Source organism: Hyla sarda, chromosome 2 (assembly GCF_029499605.1).
Source record: "Hyla sarda isolate aHylSar1 chromosome 2, aHylSar1.hap1, whole genome shotgun sequence".
NCBI lineage: Eukaryota > Metazoa > Chordata > Amphibia > Anura > Hylidae > Hyla > Hyla sarda.
Window position 1 is genome coordinate 100,315,522 of NC_079190.1, and position 19,079 is coordinate 100,334,600.

A 19,079-nucleotide genomic window follows, 5' to 3' on the forward strand; every position below is an offset into this window, starting at 1 on the left:
AATTTTTTTTTTTACATATGCAAAAGTCGTGAAACACCTGTGGGGTAATAAGGCTCACTTTATTCCTTATTACATTCCTCAAGGGGTCTAGTTTCCAAAATGGTATGCCATGTGTTTTTTTTTTGCTGTTCTGGCACCATAGGAGCTTCCTAAATGCGACATGCCCCTTGAGCAAAATTTGCTCTCAAAAAGCCAAATATGACTCCTTCTCTTCTAAGCATTGTAGTTCGCCCATAGTGCACTTCAGGTCAACTTATGGGATACCTCCATACTCAGAAGAGAAGGGGTTACAAATATTGGGGGGTATTTCCTGCTATTAACCCTTGGAAATATGTGAAATTTGGGGGGAAACACACATTTGAGTGAAATTTTTTTTATTTTTTTTTTACATATGTAAAAGTCGTGAAACACCTGTGGGGTATTAAGGCTCACTTTATACCTTGTTATGTTCCTCAAGGGGTCTAGTTTCCAAAATGGTATGCCATGTGAGGGTTTTTTGCTGTTCTGGCACCATAGGGGCTTCCTGAATGCAACATGCCCCCCAAAAACCATTTCAGAAAAACGTACTCTCCAAAATTCCCTTATCGCTCTTTCCCTTCTGAGCCCTCTACTACGCCCGCCGAACACTTTACATAGACATATGAGGTATGTACTTACTCGAGAGAAATCGGGCTACAAATATAAGTATACATTTTCTCCTTTTACCCCTTGTAAAAATTCAAAAATTGGGTCTACAAGAACATGCGAGTGTAAAAAATGAAGATTGTGAATTTTCTCCTTCACTTTGCTTCTATTCCTGTGAAACACCTAAAGGGTTAAAATGATGACTGAATGTCATTTTGAATACTTTGGGGGGTGCAGTTTTTATAATGGGGTCTTTTGTGGGGTATTTCTAATATGAAGACCCTTCAAATCCACTTCAAACCTGAACTGGTCCTTGAAAAATAGTGTTTGAAAATTTTGTGAAAAATTGGAAAATTGCTGCTTAACTTTGAAGCCCTCTGGTGTCTTAAAAAACTCGTCACTTTTATGATGCAGACATAAAGTAGACATATTGTATATGTGAATAAAAATTTTTTTTATTTGTAATATACATTTTCCTTACAAGCAGAGAGCTTCAAAGTTAGAAAAATGCAAAATTTTCAAATTTTTCATCAAATTTTAGGATTTTTCACAAGGAAAGGATGCAAGTTACCACTAAAATTTACCACCATGTTAAAGTAGAATATGTCACGAAAAAACAATCTCGGAATCAGAATGATAACTAAAAGCATTCCAGAGTTATTAATGTTTAAAGTGACAGTGGTCAGATGTGCAAAAAACGCTCTGGTCCTTAAGGCCAAAATGGGCTTGGTCCTGAAGGGGTTAATAACTCTGGGATGCTTTTAGTTATCATTCTGATTCTGAGATTGTTTTTTCGTGACATATTGTACTTTAACATAGTGGTAAATTTTTGTGGTAACTTGCATCCTTTCTTGGTGAAAAATCCCAAAATTTGATGAAAAAATTGAAAATTTAGCATTTTTCTAACTTTGAAGCTCTCTGCTTGTGAGGAAAATAGATATTCAAAATAATTTTTTTTTTGGTTCACATATACAATATGTCTACTTTATGTTTGCATCATAACATTTATGAATTTCTACTTTTGGAAGACACCAAAGGGCTTCAAAGTACAGCAGCAATTTTCAAATTTTTCACAAAATTTTCAAACTCACTATTTTTCAGTGACCAGTTCAGTTTTGAAGTGGATTTGAAGGGTCTTCATATTAGAAATACCCCACAAATGACCCCATTATAAAAACTGCACCCCCCAAAGTATTCAAAATGACATTCAGTCAGCGTTTTAACCCTTTAGGTGTTTCACAGGAATAGCAGCAAAGTGAAGGAGAAAATTCACAATCTTCATTTTTTACACTGGCATGTTCTTGTAGACCCAATTTTTGAATTTTTGCAAGGGGTAAAAAGGAGAAAATGTTTACTTGTATTTGAAACCAAATTTTTCTCGAGTAAGGACATACCTCATATGCCTATGTAAAGTGTTCGGTGGGTGCAGTAGAGGGCTCAGATGGGAAGGAGCGACAAATGGTTTTTGGGGGGTATGTCCCCTTTAGGAAGCCCCTATGGTGCCAGAACATCAAAAAAAAAAACACATGGCATACCATTTTGGAAACTAGACCCCTCGGGGAACATAATAAGGGGTAAAGTGATCCTTAATACCCCACAGGTGATTCTCGACTTTTGCATATGTAAAAAAAAGATATATATATATTTTTTACCTAAAATGCTTGGTTTCCCAAAAATGTTACATTTTTAAAAAGGGTAATAGCAGAAAATACCCCCAAAACATTTTAAGCCCAATTTCTCCCGATTCAGAAAACACCCCATATGAGGGTGAAAAGTGCTCTGCTGGCGCACTACAGGTCTCAGAAGAGAAGGAATCACATTTGGCTTTTTGAAAGCAAATTTTGCTCTGGGGGCATGCCCCATTTAGAAAGCCCCTATGGTGTCAGAACAAAAAAGCCACATGGCATACTATTTTGGGAACTAGACCCCTTGGGGAACGTAACAAGGGGTTAAGTGAACCTTTATACCCCACAGGCGTTTCACGACTTTTGCATATGTAAAACCATTTTTTTTTTACCTAAAATGCTTGTTTTCCCAAAAATTTTACATTTTAAAAAAGGGTAAAAGCAGAAAATACCCCCCAAAATTTGTAACACAATTTCTCCCCAGTACGGCGATACCCCATATGTGACCCTAAACTGTTGCCTTGAAATACGACAGGGCTCCAAAGTGAGAGCGCCATGCACACTTGACTCACAGTGATTCCCAAACAGGGTGCCTCCAGCTGTTGTAAAACTCCCAGCATGCCTGGACAGTCAGTGGCTGTCTGGTAATACTGGGAGTAGTTGTTTTGCAACAGCTGGAGGCTCCATTTTGGAAACAGTGGCGTACCAGACGTTTTTCATTTTTATTGGGGAGGGGGGCATGTGTATATGTAGTGTTTTTTACTTTTTCTTTTATTGTGTGTTAGTGTAGTGTAGTGTTTTTAGGGTACAGTCGCACGGGCGGGGGTTCACAGTAGTTTCTCGCTGGCAGTTTGAGTTGCAGCAGAAAATTTGCCGCAGCTCAAACTTGCAGCCGGATACTTACTGTAAACCTCCGCCCATGTGAGTGTACCCTGTACATTCACATTGGTGGGGGGGGGGGGGGGACATCCAGCTGTTGCAAAACTACAACTCTCAGCATGCACTTTGGCTGTTTGTGCAAGCTGGGAGTTGTAGTTATACAACAGCTGAAGGTACACTTTTCCATAGAAAAAATGTGCCTCCAGCTGTTGCAAAACTATAAGTCCCGGCATGCCTATAAGGGAATGCTGGGAGTTGTGGTGGTCTGCCTCCTGCTGTTGCATAACTACAGCTCCCAGCTCTAAGCAACAGTAGGAGGCTCTCACTCACCTCCTACTGCTGCAAGCCGCCACTTCAGGTCAGTCCCTCGCTGCCGCCGCTCCTGGGACCCCGATCCCAACAGGGACGCCGGGGATAGGGATCCCCAGCTGCCGGGGTCCACTTCCTGCACCCGCTCACGTCCTCCGGAAGAGGGGCGGAGTGGGTTGCGGGAGTGACACCCGCAGTAGGTGCACGTCCTCCGGAAGAGGGGCGGAGCGGGTTGCGGGAGTGACACCCGCAGCAGGTGTCCTGATTGGTCGGCCGGTAAACCAGCCGACGAATCAGGCCGATCGTGAGGTGACACCAGTGCCACCTCACCCCTCCTGGCTATGGCTGTTCGGGGCCCAAAACAGCCTGTAATTCCAGGTCACCGGGTCACTAGCAACCCGATTGACCCAGAATCCGCCGCAGATCGCTGGGCTGAATTGTCCAGCGATCTGCGGTCATCATGACCCCCCTGGGCGATATGCCGCGATGCCTGCTGAACGATTTCAGCAGGCATCCGGCTCCGGTCCCCAACCGGCTAGCGGTGGGGACCGGATTTCCCACAGGCATATGAATACGCCCTGCATCCTTAACCCCTTAAGGACCAGGCCATTTTTCACTGTAGGACCAGAGCGTTTTTTGCACATCTGACCACTTTCACTTTAAGCCTTAATAACTCTGGGATGCTTTTACCTTTCATTCTGATTCTGAGATAGTTTTTTCGTGACATATTCTACTTTATATTAGTGGTAAAATTTTGTCGATACTTGCATCATTTCTTGGTGAAAAATTCCAAAATTTTAAGAAAAAATTTAAAATTTAGCATTTTTCTAACTTTGAAGCTCTCTGCTTGTAAGGAAAATGGATATTCCAAATAAATTATACATTGATCTACATACACAATATGTCTACTTTATGTTTGCATCATAAAGTTTACATGTTTTTACTTTTGGAAGACATCAGAGGGCTTCAAAGTTCAGCAGCAATTTTTCACAACATTTTCAAAATCAGAATTTTTCAGGGACCAGTTCAGGTTTGAAGTGGATTTGAGGGGCCTTCATATTAGAAATACCCCACAAATGACCCCATTATAAAAAGTACACCCCTCAAAGTATTCGAAATGACATTCAGTAAGTGTGTTAACCCTTTAGGTGTTTCACAGGAATAGCAGCAAAGTGAAGGAGAAAATTTAAAATCTTAATTTTTTACACTGGCATGTTCTTGTAGACTCAGTGGTTGAATTTTTACAAGGGATAAAAGGAAAAAAGTTGTCTCAAAATTTGTAACCCAATTTCTCTCGAGTAAGGAAATACCTCATATTTGTATGTCAAGTGTTCGCGGGTGCACTAGAGGCCTCAAAAGGAAGGTGCAACAATGGGATTTTGGAGAGTGAGTTTTTCTGAAATGGTTTTTGGGGGGCATGTCACATTTAGGAAGCCCCTATGGTGCCAGGACAGCAAAAACCTCCCCACATGGCATACTATTTTGGAAACTACACCCCTTAAGGAACATAACAAGGGGTCCAGTTAGGCTTAACACCCCACAGGTGTTTGGCGACTTTTTGTTAAAGTTGGATGTGTAAATGAAATTTTTTTTTTCTAAAATGCTGGTTTTCCCCCAAATTTTACTTTTTTACAAGGGGTAATAGGAGAAAACACCCCCCAAAATTTGTAACCCCCTCTCTTCTGAGTATGGAAATACCCCATGTGTGGACGTCAAGTGCACTGCGGGCGCACCACAGGGCCCAGAAGAGAAGGAGTCACATTTGGATTTTGGAAAGCAAATTTTTCTGAAATTGTTTTTGGGGGCATGTCACATTTAGGAAGCCCCTATGGTGCCAGGACAGCAACCCCCCCCCCCCCCCACATGGCATACTATTTTGGAAGCTACACCCCCCACAGGTGTTTGACGACTTTTCTTTAAAGTTGGGTGTGTAAATTATTTAGTTATTTTTTTTCACTAAAATGCTTGTTTTTCCCCAAATTTTACTTTTTACAAGGGGTAATAGGAGAAAATGCCCCCCAAAATTTGTAACCCCATCTCTTCTCAGTATGGAAATACCCCATGTGTGGACGTCAAGTGGACTGCGGGCACACTACAGGGCCCAGAAGAGAAGGAGTCACATTTGGATTTTGGAAAGCAAATTTTTCTGAAATATTTTTTGGGGGGCATGTCACATTTAGGAAGCCCCTATGGTGCCAGGACAGCAAAAAAAAAAAAAACACATGGCATACTATTTTGAAAACTACACCCCTTAAGGAACGTAACAGGGGGTACAGTGAGCTTTAACGCCTCACAGGTGTTTGACAACTTTTCGTTAAAGTTAGATGTGTAAATGAATTTTTTTTTTTACTAAAATGCTGGTTTTCCCCCAAATTTTACTTTTTTACAAGGGGTAATAGGAGAAAACACCCCCCAAAATTTGTAACTCCATCTCTTCTGAGTATGGAAATACCCCATGTGTTGACGTCAAGTGCACTGCTGGCACACTACAATGCTCAGAAGAGAAGGATTTCGCATTTGCAAATTTTGCTGAAATGGGGGGGCATGTCGCATTTAGGAAGCCCCTATGGTGCCATAACAGCAAAACCCCCCCAACATGGCATACTATTTTGGAAACAACACCCCTCAAGGAACATAACAAGGGGTAAAGTGAGTCTTAACACCCCACAGGTGTTTGATAAATGTTCATTTAGTGGGATGTGAAAAGAATTTTTTTTTTTTTTTTACAATAAAATGCTGGGGTTACCCCAAATTTTTCATTTTCACAAGTGGTAAAAGGAGAAAATGTCATCGTAAATTTGTAGATACATTTATTTGGAGTAAGGACATACATCATTTCTTGATGTAAGCAGCTCTGAGGGTGCACACCAGATTTTGGAGGAGCAGGAGGGCAGCCAGGGTCCTTGAGCTTTTGTATTGTTGCCTATGGAGCCAGAACAGCGGGACCCCCCCTCAAGGGGCATTACATGGTATAAATAACTGGGGTACACTAAATAACTAAAATGGGGTACAGTGGGACATAAAATTATATAACAGATTATGTTCCCAGAATGATGACCCAGAGCATAGCCAAAACTAAAAAATATGCCCACCCCAAACCCTATGCTCTGAATCATCATTCTGAGAATGTGATGTTTGTGGCCGTCCCTAACCTGTTGCCTCAAATGCGCACCCTGCTCAGGTGGAGAGAGAGCGCTGCGCATTTGAAGCAAAAAGTCCCCGATGATAGTAACTCAGTGACCCATGACCCATTTTTGGAAAAAAAAATACCCCCAGAGGTCTTATCAGGTTTTTTTTTTTTTTTTTTTTTTTATAAAAGAGTTTTTTGGACAATTTAGTGGTTTTATGGGGTTGAAATTTGCAATGTACTCTGGACTTGGTACATTGTGGTCAAATTATGGAAAATTTAAATGGAAAGGGAAAATTTAGTACTGCATGGAAGTGTGATACTCCCTGAAGCAGTTTTTAATGCAGAGGCCCGGATGATCGGGGCAAGTGTCACATTGAGTGGTGGTGTCCTTCCGAATCCCCCTCCTGTAACACACTCTGCATCTTTTCTGGGTTCGTCCCTTCTTTCCAGTGTGGGGGACTTCACCTGGAAAGTGTTGGCCTGGGACGATCCTGGCACCTATTACTTCAGTTCCTTGGGAAGTCCGGCCTGCTCTTTCCTGATCGCCAAAGATCAGGACCTTTAGGACTTCTTCTTGGAACTGAAGGTATGTCCCTGTGTTGCCAGCGTTCTGATACGGTTCAAAAGAGTTGTACATGGCAACCTGTACCAAGTAGACCGCAACTTTTTTGTACCATACACAAGTTTTCCGCATGGCCATGTATGGCTTGAGGACTTGATCAGAAAGATGAACTCCCCCCATATACCGATTGTAGTCCAGAATACAATCGGGCTTGAGGACCATTGTTGTGGTACCTCACACAGGGACAGGTGAGCTGCCATTACCATGAATAGTAGTCAGCATAAGGACATCCCTCTTATCCTTATACCTGACCAGCAACAGGTTTTCATTGGTAAGGGCACGGGACTCACCCTTGGGCATAGGTGTCTGCAGAAAATTTAGAGGGAGGCCTCTCTGGTTTTTCCGCACGGTCCCACAAGCGGACGGGGATCTGGCGGCAAGGGATGTGAACAGAGGGATGCTGGTATAAAAGTTGTCCACGTACACGTGGTAACCCTTATCCAGCAATGGGTACACAAGCTCCCAAACGATTTTCCCGCTAACACCCAGAGTGGGCGAACAATCTGGGGGTTCAATACGGGAATCTCTTCGCTCATACACTCTAAACTTGTAAGTGTACCCGGAGGTACTCTCACAAAGTTTATAGAGCTTCACGCCATACCGCGCCCGCTTCGAGGGAATATACTGGCGGAAGATGAGTCTCCCCTTAAAACTGATAAGAGACTCATCCACCGAGAGCTCCCTGAGGGGTACGTAGGCCTCCAAAAATTTGGCCCCAAAGTGATCACTCACTTTGTAAAGCCGGTCATAGGTGAGATTACCTCGGGGTGGACATGCCCCATTATTAAAGTGGGGTCTGGTAGAAGATGGCCCCGCTCCATTACTGTCTGACCCTTGGCTTTTTGACCAGGCCCATATGCAGCAAGAGGCCCCAAAATGTCCTCATTTCTGCTGCATCAATGGCGTACCATTCACTGGGCCTGGCCAAAACAGAATCAGGGTGGTGGGCGATGAACTGCCTGGCGTACAGATTCGTCTGCTCTATGTGATTGACAAAACTGTCACTGAAAAAATAACTGAAATAGTCAATTTCAGTGAATCCAGAATTGTCAATCTGGATTCCGGAGTCGCCAACAAACTCCGGAACCCATGGCTGATAAGCCTCTGGTGGTCTCCAGACAGGTTCACTGGAAGGGGGCTCCGGTAAACTTGTCTGGGGGGTCAGACTCCTAGTACGAGCGGCATCACCATTAGCACTAGTGCCGGCCACTGGGCCACTTTCATGGGGAGTGCGTGGCCTCGCCTGGCGGCGTCTCCGCCGCCGTGCAGGGAGCTCATCATCAGTACTAGATGATGAGGAGGACGATGAAGAACACAGGAATGTAGGATCTTCATCGTCCCTACTGGCAGATACGGAGTCGGAGGCAAGAAAATCGCCTTTTTTCTACGGGGGGGGGGGGGGGGGGGGAAGTGGCGGGGTATAGGGTGTGGGGGGGGGGCAGGGGAGTATGTAGTGTGTGTTTGGTGTGACTGTATTATATAATGGTGTGTGATTAAAAATCACACACCGTTATATGGGGTGAAAAAAAAAAAGCTGCTGCATCCAAAAAAAGGGGGGGGGGGGGCAAATCGCAGAGCCCTGAACCCCTAATAGGGCCCGGGTCACACTGAAAAAACTGCAGAGGACTCTTGGGGACCTTTTAGGGGGTAAGGGGGGGGGATTTTCTTTTTTAACTTTTTTTTAACTTTCACTTTACTTTCCCTACCTTTCCCTGGGCTGGATTCTTTCCCTGTTCTATGGGGGCTTCTGATCTCCTGAGGGGGCTCCGATCTTGGCCGAGGGGGGGTTCCTCCTGCAGCTCTGACCGCTGACTGAACTCAGCCAGCCGCGGGAGCTGCAGGAGGATGCTGTTAACCCCTCCCCTGCTGGCAGTTATTGGCTGGACGATCGTCAGAGAGGCAGCAAAGAGCTAAGCAGGCACCAAGTCCTGGGAAAAAAGGTGTGGGAACTCACCCAAGATTTCCAGCCACAACCCTAACCACACTCTCGGCCACGCCCCTAGAATATACAGGGTGGGCCATTTATATGGATACACCTTAATAAAATGGGAATGGTTGGTGATATTAACTTCCTGTTTGTGGCACATTAGTATATGTGAGGGGGGAAACTTTTCAAGATGGGTGGTGACCATGGCGGCCATTTTGAAGTCGGCCATTTTGAATCCAACTTTTGTTTTTTCAATAGGAAGATGGTCATGTGACACATAAATCTTATTGGGAATTTCACAAGAAAAATAATGATGTGCTTGGTTTGAACATAACTTTATTCTTTCATGAGTTATTTACAAGTTTCTAACCACTTATAAAATGTGTTCAATGTGCTGCCCATTGTGTTGGATTGTCAATGCAACACTCTTCTTCCACTCTTCACACACTGATAGCAACACCGCAGGAGAAATGCTAGCACAGGCTTCCAGTATCCGTAGTTTCAGGTGCTGCACATCTCGTATCTTCACAGCATAGAAAATTGCCTTCAGATGACCCCAAAGATAAAAGTCTAAGAGGGTCAGATAGGGAGACCTTGGGGGCCATTCCACTGGCCCACGACAGCCAATCCACTTTCCAGGAAACTGTTCATCTAGGAATGCTCGGACCTGACACCCATAATGTGGTGGTGCACCATCTTGCTAAAAAAATTCAGGGAACCTGCCAGCTTCAGTGCATAAATAGGGAAACACATCGTCATGTAGCAATTTTGTAATATCCTGTGGCCTTGAGGTTTCCATTGATGAAGAATGGCCCCACTATCTTTGTACCCCATATACCACACCATACCATCAATTTTTGTGTTCCAACAGTCTTGGAGGGATCTATCCACTGTGGGTTAGTGTCAGACCAATAGCGGTGGTTTTGTTTGTTAACTTCACCATTCACATAAAAGTTTGCCTCATCACTGCACAAAATCTTCTGCGTAAACTGAGGGTCCTGTTCCAATTTTAGTTTTGCCCATTCTGCAGCACCTGAAACTACGGATACTGGAAGCCTGTGCTAGCATTTCTCCTGCGGTGTTGCTATCAGTGTGTGAAGAGTGGGAATGTAAAAAAAAAAAAGTGAAAAATCCCCTCCCCCAATAAAAATGAAAATTGTCAGTTTTTCCCATTTTACCCCCAAAAAGCGTAATTTTTTTTAAATAAACATATTTGGTATTGCCGCGTGCATAAATATCCGTACTATCAAAATATCATGTTAATTATCCCGTACTGTGAATGGCGTAAACGTAAAAATAAAAAAATGCTGCTTTTTTGTCACATTTTATATAAAAATTGTTATAAAAAATTATCTAAATTTTTGTATATGCAAATGTGGTATCGATAAAAAGTACAGAGAATGGCGCAAAAAATTAGCCCCCATACCTCTCTATACATGGAAAAATGAAAAAGTTATAGGTGGTCAAAATAGGGCGATTTTAGATTACTGATTTTGTACAAAAAGTTTTAGATTTTTTTTAAGCGGTACAAAAATATAAAAGTATCTAGCCATGGGTATCATTTTAATCGTATTGACCCACAGAATAAAGAGCACATGTCATTTCTACCGTAAAGTGTATAGTGTGAAAACAAAACCCTCCAAAATGCGCAAAATTGTTGTTTTCATTTAAATTTCCTCCCTAAAATTTTTTTTATTGGGTTCCCCGTACATTTTATGGTAAAATGAGGGGTTTCAATACAAAGTACAATTGGTCACGCAAAAAAAAAAAACCTTATATGGGTCTGTAGATGGAAATATAAAGGAGTTATGGATTTTAGAAGGCGAGGAGGAAAAGCAAAAACGCAAAAATAAAATTGGCCTGGTCCTTAAGATGAAAATGGGCTTGGTCCTTAAGGGGTTAAATATACCACTTTTAAAAAATCTCAAACTTTTTAACCAAATTAGTACATTTAAAATCCCTCTATTTTGACGAACTATAATTTTTTTTTATTTCTCCGAATAAGCAGCGGTATGAAGGCTCATTTTTTGCGCTGTGATCTGTACTTTTTATTGATAACACATTTGTGTATAGAAAACTTTTAATACATTTTTATACATTTTCTTTGGAATAGGATGTGACAAAAATCTGCAAATTTGGACAGTTTTTTTCTTTATTACGTTTATGCCGTTCACTGTACGGGATCATTAACATTATATTTTTATAGTTTGGACATTTACGCACTCGGTGACACCATATAGGTTTATTATAATTACTTTTTTTTACACTTTTTGGGGGTAAAATGGGAAAGATGGATAATTAAAATTTTTATTGGGGGAGGGGATTTTTCTAATTTTTTTACTTTTATTTTTACTTTTTACTCCGATGCTCTCGGTCATGTACAGGACAAAAGTGTAAGTCTTGGTGCGTAAAGTACCGCACCAGGACGTACATCTAAGTCTTGCATCGTTAAAGGGGTTCTCCGGTGCTTAGACATCTTATCCCCTATCTAAAGGATAGGGGATAAGATGCCTGATCGCGGGAGTCCCGCCGTTGGGGACCTCCGGGATCTTGCACGCGGCACCCCGTTTGTAATCAGTCCCCGGAGCGTGTTCACTCCGGATCTAATTAACGACGACCACAGGGTCGGCGGCGTGTGACGTCACACCTCCGCCCCCGTGTGACGTCACGCTCCGCCCCTCAATGCAAGCCTATGGGAGGGGGCGTGATAGCTGCCTCCCGTAGGCTTGCATTGAGGGGCGAAGCGTGACGTCACACGGGGGCGGAGGCGTGAAGTCACACGCCGTTGGCCCTGTGGTCATCGGTAATCAGACCCGAAGTGAACACGCTCCGGGGACTGATTACAAACGGGGTGCCGCGTGCAAGATCCCGGGTGTCCCCAGCGGCGGGACTCCCGCGATCAGGCATCTTATCCCCTATCCTTTAGATAGGGGATAAGATGTTTAAGCACCGGAGAACCCCTTTAAGGGATTAAACCTTACACAGGCCCATGTAAATTACACTACTCCACTCTCTATAACAAACAGTCCCATGTAAATAACACCACCTCCTCTACAACACACTGTCCCATGTAAATAATATCACTGCCCCCTAACACACACTTACCAAATGCTTCCTGTATGCTGTAGTACTGTATAATAGTGCAGCCTGGGAGGCCCCGCCCCTAACATGATACCATTCTTACCAGGAGCTCCGGACCTAATTATGGTGAGTGATCTTCCTCCTAAATAGTGTTGCTTGCGAATATTCGCAATGCGAATTTTATTCGCGAATATCGCATATTCGCGAATTCGCGAATATTCGCGAATATAGCGCTATATATTCCTAATTACGAATATTCGTTTTTTTTTTGTTTTTTTGTTTTTCACAGTACACATCACAGTGATCATCCCTCTTTGCTTCCAGCTTGTGTGGTGTAAAGAAGGCTCTAATACTACTGTGTGAGACTGGTGTGCGAATTTTCGTGCATGCGAAAATTTGCATATGCAAATTTTCGTATATACGAATTTTCGCTTATGCAAATTTTTATATATGTTAATTTTCGCATATGTTAATTTTCGCATGCGCGAATATTCGCATATGCGAAAATAAAACGGGAATATTACGAATATGTGAATATTCGCGAATATATGACGAATATTCGTCCATATATTCGCGAATATTCGCGAATTCGAATATGGCCTATGCCGCTCAACACTACTCCTAAACTGCTCCATGTAACTGCGGCCTCTTCCCCTGCACAGTGCACTGGCTGTTCTACCCGGCTGTGCAGGGAAAGACAAGGAAGAGCAGCTACACTCCTGCCCAGTAGCCAAAAGATTCGGACACAGGGTTGGTCCTGCAGGTCGACTGCTAAAGGGAACGGCATTCCTGCTGTGAAAAAAGTACGGTCACGCCGTTCCTATGAGTTCCTGCAGGACTCGAGCTCTGGACCTAAAGTAACCCTGGAGGTGCTGCAGAGTTCCACAGCAGAGACTGGAGTATCCATACGTAGGACGTCAATAAGCCGTACGAGTGGGCAGAAGAAAGCCATTACTTTCAGCTAAAAACAAAAAGGCACGTTGTAATTTTGCGAAAAAGGCATGTGGGAGACTCCCAAAATGTATAGAGGAAGGTGCTCTGGTCTGAGGAGACTAAAATTTAACTTTTCGGCCATCAAAGAAAACGCTATGTCTGGCACAAACCCAACACATCACATCACCATCCATAGCATAGCATTGATCAGTGTTCTCAGCGCTCTGCTGCTGTAGCCTGTTGAGCAGGCTTGGAGCAGCAGATTGCCGAACAGATGATGAAGAGGCATGTGAGGACTCTCTCATAGTCCAGTTAGCTGATCCGGACATCGTGATTTTGTCGCCATAGTCCCGATCAGCTCTGCTGAGCTTCCAGGATAGTTTTAGTTTCATTTTAGACACAGCGATCAAACTTGATTGCGGCATCTAAAAGGTTAATGCCAGTCATCGGGCCAATCGGCAGTGCCTGGCATTAGCTGTGGGTCCTGACTGCCCATAGCAACCAGGACCCACCGGGTTTAACCCATTCTCCACTGATGAGAACGGTTTAAACCCAGTTAACGGGACAAGGGCGTACAGGTACGCCCTTGGTTCTTAAGTACCATGGCTCGAGGGTGTACCTGGACAAGATAATAAAACAGTGAGGGCCCCATTATGCGGCCCAACATTTTCTGTAAATGAGCTGCAATCTAATTTACTAAGCCTATTGGGACATGTTCACACTGAGGAATTTGAGAGGAATTTACTAGAGTAATTCTGCTCCAATTTATCCTCAAATGAAATTTCAATTGACTTCAATGAACTTTCTGCTGCCCAGTTTACACTGAGGAATTTCTTCTAGCTGAATTTTGACTCTGAACATGTTCATTCTTCAGGCAGAATCTGCGGTTAGAAGCTCATTGAACTCCTGACGGAAATTATTATTCCTCTACAATTCCACCCCAATTCCTCAATCTGAACATACCCTTAGAATGCTCAGCCAGCACACAAAAGGGATGCACATACAATTTCTGGATCATTACTGCAGCCCCTTGCTACCATCATCTGCCAGCCGCACAGCATTCACTGTGCAAGATATTAGTAATTAGTATAAAGAGGGGGGGCACAGACTTGTCACAGACATCGCGGAGTGGGCGCACACTGTGCTTGCGTGCGGCGACTTGCACATCCCTGTGTGGCTGCTAGTAGTGGGAGGAGAACAGAGGGAGGAAAACAGCTTGAGGCACACTATACATAGACATGAATGGAGGGAGCATGATGTGACGTCATAAGGGGGCGTGGAATGACATTACGTCTCCGGCCACCCAAACCCAGTGTTCTAAACATACTGTTTAGAATGCAGGGTGCTACACAGAGATCACGGTGGGTCCCAGCGGCGGGACCCCCGTGATCAGACATCTTATCCTCTATGCTTTAGATAGGGGATGAGATGCCTGTGGGCGGAGTACCCCTTTAAGGCAAAGTAATGTAAAAAATAGTTATATAGGTCAACTCACAGTGCCCCTCAAACATATATATATATATATATATATATATATGCAGGTGGAGAAGAGTTTCATCTGACAACTTTACATGTGGATAGGGGATATGTTTTAAGACAGTCTTAAGACAGGCAACAATGATGATAGAACAGCTTGATAAATTTTCCTTTAAGGGGTACTCCACTGAACATTTTGTTCCGAACGCTGCGGGCGGTCTGTGGGGGTCGTATCACGGCCACCCCCCTCAAGATGTCACACCTTGCCCCCTCAATGTAAGTCTATGGGAGAGGGAGCGGCGGCTGCCACGCCCCCTCCCATTGACTTGCATTGAGGGGACATGGCGTGATTTCCCGAGGGGCATGGCCATGTTGTCACGACCCCCCCCAGCCCGCACCAAGCATTCGGAACAAAATGTTCTGGATGCTGGGGCAGTGGAGTACCTCTTTAATGTTTGAATACTGTTTCAGAAGCTTTTATGAAATTTGAATGACAATAAAAATTTTGTGAAGAGTGTTGCCATGCCAAACTGTCCAGGATCGCCCACCACTGTGACGCTTCTCCATGCCTCTGTTCAGTACAATATTGCACACGTATCACCATGAGTAAGCCATGCCAAGCCACAGGTCGGGATGATTGAGCCCCTAATGCACAAATGAGAACAGCAAAAAAGGCCCTTGCTGGCCAAGCTTCACCTCAATAAACCAGGCAAAGTCCCAAGGTTAGAATTAACAAGTCTCAGCTGCTGCCACAGTCTGAAATGTCTGCCGGGAATTCTGGAGCTGCAGTCTGCGCCTTTTGTAGGGGCTGCATTTGTGCCAAAATGACAAACTTGCATGCGACAATTGATAATTTTGGTGCAACTACGCTTCGTTTGTTGCCAAAAACCCCCCACATAAAATCACACATTGCAACACCAATATTGGTACATATGCCCCCTCCCCAATGTGTGTACAGTCACTATTGTGGTAACTACATTTATAATTAAATACCTTGATTTATGACTAGAATTTCCAGAATACTCGGCCATATTGATTTGATATAAGAATGAAAAATGTGTTTGGATGAGTTTAGATTCTTGGGCTGGAATAAAATAAATTGCAATACCGTCTATATACACGAGTATTAGCCGACCCAAATATAAGCCGAGGCCCCTAATTTCACCCCAAAAACCCAGGAAAAGTTATGGACTGCACTATAAGCCTAGGGTGGGAAATACATCATCCCCCCTGTCATCATCCAGACCCCCGTCATTAACACCCCCGTCATCATCACCCTGTCATCATCCCCCCCCTTCATCATCACCCCCTGTCATCATCCCCCCCCTTCATCATTACCCTGTCATCATCCCCCCCTTCATCATTACCCTGTCATCACCCCCCCTTCATCATTACCCTGTTATCATCCCCCCTTCATCATTACCCTGTTATCATCCCCCCTTCATCATTACCCTGTCATCATCCCCCCCCCCTTCATCATCACCTCTTGTCATCATCCCCCCCTTCATCATCACTGCCTGTCATCACCCCCCCCCCTTCATCATTACCCTGTCCTCATCCCCCCTTCATCATTACCCTATCATCATCCCCCCCTTCATCATTACCCTGTTATCATCCCCCCTTCATCATTACCCTGTCATCATCCCCCCTTCATCATTACCCTGTCATCATCCCCCCTTCATCATTACCCTGTTATCATCCCCCCTTCATCATTACCCTGTTATCATCCCCCCTTCATCATTACCCTGTCATCATCCCCCCCCCCTTCATCATCACCTCTTGTCATCATCCTCCCCTTCACCCCCTTCATCATCACCGCATGTCAATCCAGTAGTCTTCAACCTGCGGACCTCCATATGTTGCAAAACTACAACTCCCAGCATGCCCGGACAACCATTTGTCATCATCCAGACCCCCCTTTAGTTTTCTACTTACCTCCCCTCGGTGGGAAGGAAGGGTGATCTGGTCCCGACCATCTATGCAGGGACCGTCCGGTGGGGAGGGTTAGTCATTCCAGGCTGTCCATCTTCACCGGGGGGCCCTCTTCTCCGCTCCGGGCCTGGCCCTGGACTAGTGACGTTGCCTTGACGACAATGCACAGGGGGGGTCCTGGATGATGACGAAGGCCCAGTGGTCTTACACCTGCGGACCTCCAGATGTTTCAAAACTACAACTCTCAGCATGCCCGGACAGCTGATGGCTATCCGGGCATGCTGGGAGTTGTAGTTTTGCAACATCTGGAGGTCCGCAGGTTGAAGACCACTGAGAAAGAATTGACAGACGGAGAGTTCACTCGAGTATAAGCTGAGGGAGGTCTTTTCAGCACGAAAAATCGTGCTGAAAAACTCGGCTTATACTCGAGTATATACGGTAATCCGATGTGGAAAAATAGGAGGGCGCTCTACAATCCAGACATGTTCTTCTGCATATTGATTGAATAATCTACGATGCCTACATGTGGCACAGCATGCTTTAGAGTAAATAGCTGCCCTGATTGAATAGATATCAATACCCGTAATGACAAACATATGTCTAAACTTTCAGGGAACGATCGCCAGTGGTCTTTCCTCAGCCAGGGTCATTGACAAGCGCAGCATTTGTGTGCTATTGATGGTGGTAATGGAATTTCTTGGCAGAAGGCAGAAGTGTCTTTGACATCTCTACTAATGAGTCATTGATAACTGAATGCTTGTGTCCTCTTCTACTTGGTCATAGGTTAGTAGAGTCAGCTTGGCAAACTTCCACGTGCATATATTCTGATCACACAGGAATCAGTCAAGAGTGGGGAAAGTATTATGTAAGGAGCTTTGAAGCAGCCAGGAGGCATTCATGCATTCTAGAACAGTGGCCTAGATGTATCATTCTGGCTGAGGACAAGAACTGTCTGCTTTTCCCTTAGCAACCAATCACAGCTCAGCCTTTATTGTGTCAGAGCTATTTGAAAAATGAAAGATGGGCTGGGATTGGTTGCTATGGGCAAATGAGACAAATCGATAACGTTAAAGGGGTACTCCGTTGGGAAACCTTTTATTTTTTTAAGCAATTTGTACCACAAAGTTGAACAGATTAGTAAATGACTTCTATTAAATAATCTTAATCCTTCCATTACTTATTAGCTGCTGAATACTGCAGAGGAAATTATTTTCTTTTTGGAACACAGTTCTCTTTGCTGACATCATGTCCACAGTGCTCTCTTCTGACATATCTGTCCATTTTAGGAACTGTCCAGAGCAGCATATGTTTTCTATGGGGATTTTCTCCTACTCAGGACAGTTCTTAAAATGGACAGAGGTGTCAGCAGAGAGCACTGTGGTCATGATGTCACCAGAGAGCTCTGTGTTCCAAAAAGAAAATAATTTCCTCAGTAGTATTCAGCAGCTAATAAGTACTAGAAGGATTAAGATTTTTTAATAGAAATAATTTACAAATCGGTTTAACTTTCTGGCAGAGTACCCCTTTAAGCCAGTAAAAACTGAACAATCTTTGTTGCTCATAGCAACGAATCACAGCTTAGCTTTCATCTAAGTTCTGCTTTAAAAGTTGAGCTGTGATTGATTGCTGTGTGCCACAAAAATCTAACAGGGGCAAGGGGGTGCTCCCATTGTTAACCCCTTGCAACAGGATCATAGAGTGTCAAATAGTTTCTATGGCAATTGGAAGCCTAAGATAGTGTCCAAATGCTGTCATCACAAATTTACCCTCTTAGACCTAGACCAGTTTAACACAGACAGGCAATAATACATTGGTATTCCAATGTATATTTTTGTTACCAAAACGGTCCCATGGCGTTTTTTCATTGAAAAAACACTGCGGCCAGATGTTAGCTGTAAATCAATGAAAAAACGTTTTTCAGTTTGGCTTTTTTTTTTTAATCCTTTTGGCGCTTTTTCACTCTTTTTTGGCGTTTTTCATCTTCTTGGCGGTTTTGCAAAGTCACAGCATGTTAAGCCTATGGTGTTTTTTTCCCTGAAATCGTGGCCTTTTTCTCCCATAGAAGTCTATGGGAGTAAAAAAAAACGTCAAGAAAAACGCCATGTGGGTTTTAAAGTTGGCATTTTTGAAGGCGGTTTTTATTCATTTTTGGACTTTAGCGATTCAAAAAAGTGATGGAGATACCATATTTAATAAAATTTCTTAGGGTACCATTAGAAAAAAAAAGAAAATGGATGGAAAAAATAGTATTTAAGGAAATGTTTCTTTTTTATAACAACATTTTTATTAATTTTTAAACAGGGATCAATTTATGTGTGGGGGTAGGGCACAAAAAATATAGCCGACAATAATAGAAATGTAGTGTGTGTGTGTTTTTCACTTTTTTTTTGTTTATTTTTTAAATGTTTTAGGTAGTACCACTACTCCCAGCATGGAACACACTGTTCCATGATGGGAGTAGTAGTACCTGTACTAATTGACAGATCACCCCGGGTCAGTTGCGATCCTTCTGTATAATTTATAGATGCGGTTGGTCTTCTA